The sequence below is a fragment of the Pimephales promelas genome, chromosome 5 (assembly GCF_988280905.1).
Source record: "Pimephales promelas chromosome 5, fPimPro1.hap1.1, whole genome shotgun sequence".
In the NCBI taxonomy this organism is placed as follows: domain Eukaryota; kingdom Metazoa; phylum Chordata; class Actinopteri; order Cypriniformes; family Leuciscidae; genus Pimephales; species Pimephales promelas.
In genome coordinates, this window is record NC_142773.1 from 4,665,608 (window position 1) to 4,675,788 (window position 10,181).

Below are 10,181 nucleotides of genomic sequence, written 5' to 3' on the forward strand. Positions count from 1 at the left end.
ATGCAGAAAGCTAGGGAAGAATTCATTTAAAACCAGAGATTATATTTCTAAAATGTTAAATTATCGCCAGCCATGTAGCAGGCAATTAGCGTGTATGGATGGAGTGAAAGCAACCCATTGCCTACTATGTTGCATGTAGTTCAAAGTCAAGATCATGTTTATTGTTTCACAATCAACTACCCACATTTTATGTTGATGCACCATTTTAACAAATGGCCTTACAACTGGCCTCCTTTCAAGCCTGAACTCATCAAACACACAAACGTTTTAATTATTAGGCCTAAAAACCTATCTTTGGTTTAAAAGGTGAGCATAACACACATTGGCATTCCAGATATGTGAATACGTTTCATATTAGGCTAATAAACGGCTATAAACGCTAATATATTTTGCTTTTGTTTAACAGGTGACCCTAACACACTGGACTCCTTGACTTTTAACATGTAGCCTAAATCCACGCACAACATCTCACATTAACACACATATATTAATTATGATATTTCCTCTTGTTTGAACACATGAGTCTTAATTGGCCTTCTTGACTTTACATATAATCAGATGGGCGGGAAAAGAGAACATTGAGAAGTCTTCTAGTGTTAAAAAAAGAGTGTCTTCCTGCAGTGAAGCCTGTCTGGTCATGAAAAATTAAATATGGTAATACACGTTCAAGGCGAAAACATAAAATTTTTGCCAGAATTTTAAAATCTACGTTCAGAAGTGATATTGGTCTATAGCTACCACAAGAGGCGGGATCTTTATCCTTTTTAAGGAGCAAAGAAATAGAGGCCTCTGATAAGGTAGGAGGAAGGCAGCTTAGTTTAAAGGAGTCATTGAAAAGTTTTGCCAAAGTAGGAACTAAAAGGGGAGCAAAAACTTTATAAAACTCAACAGTAAAGCCATCAGGGCCTGGGGATTTTCCTGGTTTCATAGAATTTATTGCTACATGTATCTCTAATTCTGTAATTGGGTCACCAAGGTTATTAGCAATGTTTTCATCAATTGTGGGATATTCAAGCGAGTTGATGTAACGGAAGCCAGCTAGTAGTTGCTGTGCGAGTAAACCGCGCTCTAGCGACAGACACTAGAGGCTGCAGTCTTTAGCCTCCTTGTTAGCGCGCCTGACTCTCATGCCGAAGACCCGGGTTCGAGGCCCGCTCGGAGCGGGGCGAGTAGGACCCGGGTGTAAGGGGTTACATTGGTGAGGCATAAGAGACATCTAACTTAGACAGTTCGTCAGCTATTGTAGCTAGTCTAAGTTTTATCGCTTTCCCCATCTGTGAGGAATATGAAATTACCTGGCCACGAATGAATGCTTTAAAAGCCTCCCACAAAGTGTGGCTGCTAATGTCTGGAGTCTGATTGAGTTCGAAGTAAAAGTTTATCTGCGAGGAAAGGAAATCTTTGAATGCATCTGATAGTCTAGAAGAGTTGAATCTCCAGGGTGGGGGTGATGGTCTGTTAGATGGTAAAGTTATGTCAATAGATACTGGGGCATGATCAGAGACCACTAATGTGTGATAAGTGCATGATGTAATAGAGTGTAACAATTTATTGTCTACCAAAAAGAAATCAATTCTAGAAAATGTATGATGAACATGAGAAAAGAATGAATAGGCTTTGCCTTGAGGGTTTTTAAATCTCCAAGGATCTGAGAGTCCTAGTTGTGAGGCGTTATTTAGCACCACACTGGCCGATTTTGTTAGAGTAGACTGTTTAGAGGAAGACCTGTCCATGGATACATCTTGAACCAAGTTAAAATCCCCTCCGATAATTATATGATGTTCATCTACCTTGGGTAAGCTTGAAAAAAACTTCACGAAAAACTCCTTGTTATCCCAGTTGGGGGCGTATATGGAAGCTAAAATTACTGGTATGTTACGGAGCTTGCCCGAGACCATAACAAAACGGCCATTTGGATCTATAATAGTCTCAGTGTGTTCAAACATAACTCTTTTATGAATAATGATAGCAGCCCCGTGAGCTCTCTGAGTGAAATTTAGAATGCAAGAAGTGCCCCATCCATGATCTCTTGATACGGAGTATATCTACTGTTCACAGGTGAGTTTCTTGTAGAAACATAATGTCTGCCTTAAGGTCTCGTAAATGGGCTAAAATTTTACTAGCTTTGATGGCACTGTTCATCCCCTTGGTGTTCCAGGACACTAGGCGCAGGTTCCCATCCCCTAACATGTTGGTATTAACCATGCTGAGAGGTTAACGAAACAGGACAGCTCTGAACTGGTAGAAAGCATACTGAATCCAAACATAGGAGAGAAAATGACAGAAAGAGAGAAAAAAAAAGTAAAGGGAGACCAAATTCCCCAACACCCCCCATCCCAGAACTAACCACCCCCCACCCACCTTCAACAACTAACTTTTCTGAGCACTTAGTCTCGACTACCGCTACCAGTTCTATCCTTCTGGATCTTATTCCGCTGAACAAATAGTAAGCCCTAAAAAACTTGAACAAGTCCAAAACATAACTTTTTATAGCATGAAAGTACAAAAGGGAAGAGCCCTAGTACACCAAAATAAAAATAAATAAATACATTGAATAAAAATAATTCTATATAAAAAATAATAATAATAGTTTTAAAGGTGCCAGCTACGAGGCAACCACTAGAATAAGCAATACAATAGCTTGGAAGGGAAAAAACAGACAGACAAACAAAAATAAATAGGTAAATACATTTAAAAAAAACAAAAAAAAACATGAAGATAAATAAATCGGCTAGACTCTCCAAACACTTGAATATACACTCACCGGCCACTTTATTAGGTACCCCATGCTAGTAACGGGTTGGACCCCCTTTTGCCTTCAGAACTGCCTCAATTCTTCGTGGCATAGATTCAACAAGGTGCTGGAAGCATTCCTCAGGGAGTTTGGTCCATATTGACATGATGGCATCACACAGTTGCCGCAGATTTGTCGGCTGCACATCCATGATGCGAATCTCCCGTTCCACCACATCCCAAAGATGCTCTATTGGATTGAGATCTGGTGACTGTGGAGGCCATTTGAGTACAGCGAACTCATTGTCATGTTCAAGAAACCAGTCTGAGATGATTCCAGCTTTATGACATGGCGCATTATCCTGCTGAAAGTAGCCATCAGAAGTTGGGTACATTGTGGTCATAAAGGGATGGACATGGTCAGCAACAATACTCAGGTAGGCTGTGGCATTGCAACGATGCTCAATTGGTACCGAGGGGCCCAAAGAGTGCCAAGACAATATTCCCCACACCATGACACCACCACCACCAGCCTGAACCGTTGATACAAGGCAGGATGGATCCATGCTTTCATGTTGTAGACGCCAAATTCTGACCCTACCATCCGAATGTCGCAGCAGAAATCGAGACTCATCAGACCAGGCAACGTTTTTCCAATCTTCTATTGTCCAATTTCGATGAGCTTGTGCAAATTGTAGCCTCAGTTTCCTGTTCTTAGCTGAAAGGAGTGGCACCCGGTGTGGTCTTCTGCTGCTGTAGCCCATCTGCCTCAAAGTTCGACGTACTGTGCGTTCAGAGATGCTCTTCTGCCCACCTTGGTTGTAACGGGTGGTTATTTGAGTCACTGTTGCCCTTCTATCAGCTCGAACCAGTCTGGCCATTCTCCTCTGACCTCTGGCATCAACAAGGCATTTCCGCCCACAGAACTGCCGCTCACTGGATGTTTTTTCTTTTTCGGACCATTCTCTGTAAACCCTAGAGATGGTTGTGCGTGAAAATCCCAGTAGATTAGCAGTTTCTGAAATACTCAGACCAGCCCTTCTGGCACCAACAATCATGCCACGTTCAAAGTCACTCAAATCACCTTTCTTCCCCATACTGATGCTCGGTTTGAACTGCAGGAGATTGTCTTGACCATGTCTACATGCCTAAATGCACTAAGTTGCCGCCATGTGATTGGCTGCTTAGAAATTAAGTGTTAACGAGCAGTTGGACAGGTGTACCTAATAAAGTGGCCGGTGAGTGTATATAAAAGCTGGCCTTCAACTAATTTCAGAAATTAAAAGAGATGAACGTAAAATAATATAGCTTAGTTAACCTGAAAACAGAAAAACAAAACTGTCCAAAATAATAACAGTAACGTTACATCTGTAAATTCGGCAAGTCAACGGAGTATGCATGACTTCAGCCAAAACGTCAAACAGATTGCCAATAGTTGGACCTATTGGGCGGATAGAATAGTTTGCTTTCCGACTCTCTGGAGTGACCGAGAGAAGAGGAGAAAAAAAAAATAATAATAATACCGCCTTCAATACAAAGGGGCAACAATTTTAATAGTTCCTGCAACTTGCATCGATTTAACCGCAAGAAAACTGCCAACAGCAATGATAACCCCACCGGCTAGTTGATTGACGGACAAGTTATGTCACATGATCCGCGGAACGGGCAGCTGCAACAAAATTCTCGGCCTCCGTCACCGAAGATAACATCTTCTTACCTCCGTCTTTGGTCCAGATAGAAAGCCGTGCCGGGAAAAACAACGTTGGTTTATATCCAAGGTTGTATAGTTCTGCCATTACAGACCGGTATTTAGCGCGTTCAGTGGCCACTTCAGGCGCGTAATCCTCGTAGATGGCGACTGGGTTGCCTTGGTAAACCAGTTTGCCTCTTTTGGCTCGAGCCTCACGGATGATCAACTCTTTTTGACGGTAGCGGTGGAGCCGGATGATGACTGGCCTCGGTTTCTTCCCAATCGCTGGTTTACTAACGAGAACTCTGTGTGCCCGGTCAATCTCCGGTAGAGAAGGTAAAATGTCTTCTCCCAGAATGTCGGCGAGTACTTGTGCGAAGAAAACTGAAGGACGCGGCCCTTCAAGCGATTCCGGTAAGCCCACGATCCGAATATTGTTTCGGCGGCTGCGTGACTCAAGGTCCACAACTTTATCCTGTAACTTTGCATTACACTCAACCAATGTGGCGCAGGTCGTTTCCAGCTCCCGCATCCGATCGTCTAGATCGTTAGCACTCAATTCGAGCGAGGCAATTTTATATGTGGTCCGACAGCGTGGTCTGAATGCGATCAATCTTCTCCTCGAGTGTCGAGATGGCTGTTTTGAATTCGTCCGATAAAGCCTGCCGATGTTGTTCCAGAAGCCTGACCATCGCCGCCATGTTAAGCTCGTTGGTGGCGTCGTCTGAGTCCGTTATTGTTTCTTTTTTGCTCTGCTTAGCCGATTTAGAAGCCATGTTTAGACAGAATTATATCTTGCGTTTTAGATTTGTTCGTTTTAAAACAAAATAAACGATCAAATGGGCTTAAAATGTTAGGTTAAACTGAAAGGTACGGGAGCAAGAGACAACGCGTCTACTCCATTAACCCTTTTACCGGAAGTCCCGAGATCGGTGATTCAACGGAAGTGGCAGTGCACAAAGATCACAGAATCCGGAAGTACTACGTATCAGCGTGATAATCCCCTATATTGTCTACTCCTCGGATATGCACAATTTGGAGGTTAAACCTTTGAAGCAACAGACTCCAGCGCATTAACCTACGATTAGAATTGTACATGTGACTGAGGAACTTGAGTGGATCATGGTCAGTATAGACCTTAACTGGGTGTACGGTAGAACTCAAGTACACTTCGAAGTGTTGAAGAGCTAATACTAGGGCCAAGGTCTCTTGTTCGATAGTAGAGTACCTTCGCTGAGCAGGATTACATTTCCTAGAGAAGAAACTCACGGGATGGTTTACATGGTCTGCAACAGTACGGCACCTACGCCTACGTTGCTAGCGTCCACAGCAAGCTGAAACGGTCTATTAAAATCTGGCGCAGCGAGCACGGGAGTAGTTAGTAAGAGAGACTTGACATTTTCGAATGCTCGGTTACAGGACTCCGTCCATTCAAACTTAGTTTTGGGGCTTAATAGGTTAGTGAGGGGACAAACCACAGTCGAAAAGTTCTTACAAAAACTGCGATAGTAGCCTACCATTCCTAAAAATCGCCTTAGCACACGCCAGTCGCAGGGCACAGGGAACTCCTGAATAGTGGCTACCTTAGCCATTACTGGCAAAACATTTCCTCTACCAACTACATGCCCTAAGTAAGTGACAGTGGCTTTTCCGAATTCACATTTGGCTAGATTAATTGTGAGCTTCGCATTGGACAATCTACGGAAAAGCTTGCGAAGTTGTGCCATGTGTTCGGACCAGTGTGTACTATATAGAACTACTGTATGTCGTCCAAATACGCCTCGCAGTTCGCCATTCCAGCTAAAACAATATTTACTAAATGCTGGAATGTGGCAGGTGCTTCCTTATGGGCGTATGCGCGAGAACTGAGACGAGGACGTTCTCATTCGACTACTTCTTGTTACCGGCTGCTCACCGCTTAGGAGTTTTACCGCCCCCTACCGTATAAGATGATGTGCTGATATAGCTGGAAGCGCGAAATTTTCTGTTTACAAGCAGAGGAAGATGCGCGCTGTACATATACGCTTTTCAATTTGCGTATTTTCCGCACTACAAGGTGCACTTAAAAGCCTTTAATCTTCTCAAAAAACGACAGTGTTCCTTATAATCCGGAGCGCCTTATATATGGATCATCATTTTATACGGTAGGTGGCGGTAAAACTCCTAAGCGGAGCAGCCGGTAACAAGAAGTAGACGAATGAGAATGTCCTCGTCTCATGCGCCCATAAGGAAGTAATGGAATAGTGGAATAAAGTCGTTATTTATGTTTTTTTCGCACAAAAAGTAGTCTCGTCGCTTGATAAACTTATAATTGAGCCGCTGTAGGCACATGGAATATTTAAAACTTTTCTTTAATGACTTTATGGGCCGTCAAGAGCCAGTCCCTTAGGAAGCCTATGGAAGAGTGATCCAGCTCTCAGATTCAATCAAAAATATCTTTATTTGTGTTCCGAAGATGAACGAAGGTCTTACGGAGTTGGAACAGCATGGGGGTGAGTAATTTATGACTTAATTTTAATTTTTGGGTGAACTAACCCTTTAACACGTCTGTAGTCCGTGCAAAACCGGGCCATCGGGTTTTCCAACTAAAAGGCACGGGGAACTCCACGGACTAGAGCTAGGTTCAGCAATATTATTCTTTATCATGTACTCAACTTCCCGTTTCATACTAATACTAAACAGTCTGCGATGATATGTCCAGGTTTTTTTTACAATAAAAACAGTGTCTATCCTCTTGTTTTATTGCACTCCTTTTCATGTCTATATCAGAGGAGGTCACAGAGGGATTAACTTTTAAGCGAAAACGTTCTCTGCCAACGTTATGCGTCAAAACGTATTCGTCAGCAAGGATAGCAGCTTCAGATATCGACGACTCCTTCTGCTCAGTTAGATAAGTGGCGACTGCAGTTGGCAGACAGTTCTTAAATTCTTCTAAAAGAATTAATTCCCGCAACTTCTCCTGACTATCAACCTGTTGTGATGAGCACCAACGATCAAAAATTCAACATCTCGACCAAATTCAACAAAAGTTTGACGCTCAGTTTTTTTTAAATTCCTGAACTTCTGTTGATATGCTTCAGGGATCAGCTGATAGCACCTTAGAACAGACGCTTTCACTACATCATAGTCACTGCTCTGTTCTACCGTTAACGACGAGTAAGCTTCCTGCGCCTTTCCCACGAAGTCCATGGCTGAAGTCACACAGCTAATGTCACAAATTCTAACTGAATCTGAATTCAACAGTTTGAGTCTGCTGTTACTTCTGAACTGCAACATGCCAGAAAAGACTAATTGAGAGAGGGAGTTTTGAGAGGGCTAATTAACATTGTTGGACCAAACATGGACTGGTCAAAGATCACTTGTTGTGTACAAAAGAAGGATGAAAATGTGAGTGAGTACACAGAAAGGTTTTGTCAGTCAGCTGCAGCACACAGCGGGATAGCTGACACTTCAGAGAAGTACTAGCACTAGAACTCCAAAGGCGGTCATTTTGACCGTTTTTAAATTTTACAGTGTAATAACTTTGTTAAAATAAAATCAATGTGGCTGTAGGACTCTGACTTTTCCTAAATATGTGTATATTTTATTCTGACACTGTTATTTAATTAAAATCACAAAACACAAAACAGTTGCGTCCTATTTCTACCTAGAATGCCATGGCGGTCATTTTGACCGCACGCATTATAGATATCATAAGTCTGCTACATTTCCCGCGATCAACACGCACATATTGTAGAAGTGCACAAATGAGCAAGTTTCGCGTCCATCACGCAACTGGCAAGCGAATTTCGCTCCGACCACATGAAATCAAAAGCCACTCAACTGGCGCGAGAGCCGGGCAGGAGGTCCGAGACGGAGATGAAGAAGGCAGTGCCAAGGAGAAACTGCAAAAATTAAACCAAGGAGTCATGTGCCAAATGTCACAAAGTAGTGTGTGGGACTGAAGCTGCACGCGAAAGCCGGTGTTTACCTATATGTGTGTGCGTAAGCGTCAGTGAATGATGCGGGATGTTTCCGCCATTCAAATGAGCCCTCTTTATTATCACCTATCGTAACATTGTAGATCCATTTATTTTTAGATTTCACATTGATTGCATAACTTATTTACAAACAGGGCTGTACTGTATCAAGCTTTGATGTTTCCTAGATTTTTTGCATGTCTATTCACGTGGGGAGTGCGGTGAAAAAATATTTTTGACGCAAAACTTTCCTCCCAGGCAGCACCTGTCGGGGAAAAATTTATTTTGTATAGGCTTTATAATATGATATAATATTTTGCTTGTTTTAAGGGCGATGGCATTATAACATGACAACAGGAATAAGCGTCATTGGAAAACTTAAAGAGAAAGGTTCAAATGCAGATATGACATGACGAAAATGACGTTCAGTACAGCCAAATGAACGTCAAAGTTTAAACGGTCAGAATGACCGCTATGGTCGTTGTAGTAGTTATGGAATTCCGGTAGTTCTAGTGTTAGGGACAAATGGTCCACTAGTTAGCACATGGTTTGATGGACTCTTGTCAGAGCATAGAAAAGCATTGCCTTTCTTAGAAGTCACATGGTCTACTAGAACCCTGTAAAGTAACCTAGACAGGTTAGCTACATGGGAAAGAGACTCTGATGTTAAAGGGTCATGAAACCCCAAACCAAATTTTCTGAGATTATAACAGAGGTATGTGTGTTGAACACCATTGAAGACAATGTTAGCATCTGTTAGATTTAATAATAAGGTTAAAATGGTTAAATTTGAGTTTTTTTCCGCTTTTTTCATCTTCCGGGTTTAAAATCTTCATTGTAGCGGGTGACGTGGCAGTGCACTGCACAGTGCGTTGATGACTCATTGGTGTTATCCTATGAGAAGACACGGTCTCTTAATTATTCATGACACCACGTGGATCTTTCCAACGACAGACATGACAAACTATGATATCGCGTAGTAACGTTAGATGAGAGAGGCAATCATGGGACGCAAACTATTTGTTTTCATGGTGCAAAGTCCAAGTGCGTTGAATATGTTCCCCGAGATGCTGCCAGGGCTCGACTCTGGCTCTGGACGGTTGGTTTGCCATCAAACACGGACACGTCTAAACCTGATCCAAACTACGTGTGTGCCGCGAACATTTTCGCGAGAGAGCTGCGACAAGTGGAGAATGATGGACTTCGCCTTATCCAAGTTGCGTCTTGCGAGTGATGCGGTATCCCGAGGACTTTCTATCCCTTCAGAGGTGTGTGTGTGTAAAATGAGAAGTCATTTATTATGAGGGTTCAGAGGGCGCGTAGATACTTTCTTTTACTGTCTGACTATGCACGGAATGATTTTTTTTAACGGAAAATTAATAATTTTTTTCTGAAATGTATTTATAGTGTCTATATAAACCACTATATATTTTATAATGACATTATAAATATACATGTAGCCTACATTAATATGTTTTAATTAGAATTACGATTACTGTAGGCTAATATTTGTAGTAGGACATTCAGTTACTTTTGAAAGGACGATAATAAAGTGTCAGTGTACTGTCACAGGTCGAGGGGAGGAACGCTCGGGTGACCAACCACCCCCCCTCTAACTGAGTCACCACCGTGAGGAGCCGACACCACAGGCACACAACAGAGGACCCGGAGACAGAGATAAATTTCAAAGGAGTAACAATCTTTATTAAGCCAAAGGTTTCTCACAGTTCAAGAGACTCTCGTCGATGTACGATGATGGAGCAGGGGGGTTGAAGCTTACTTCTCCCCAGTGGTGCTGC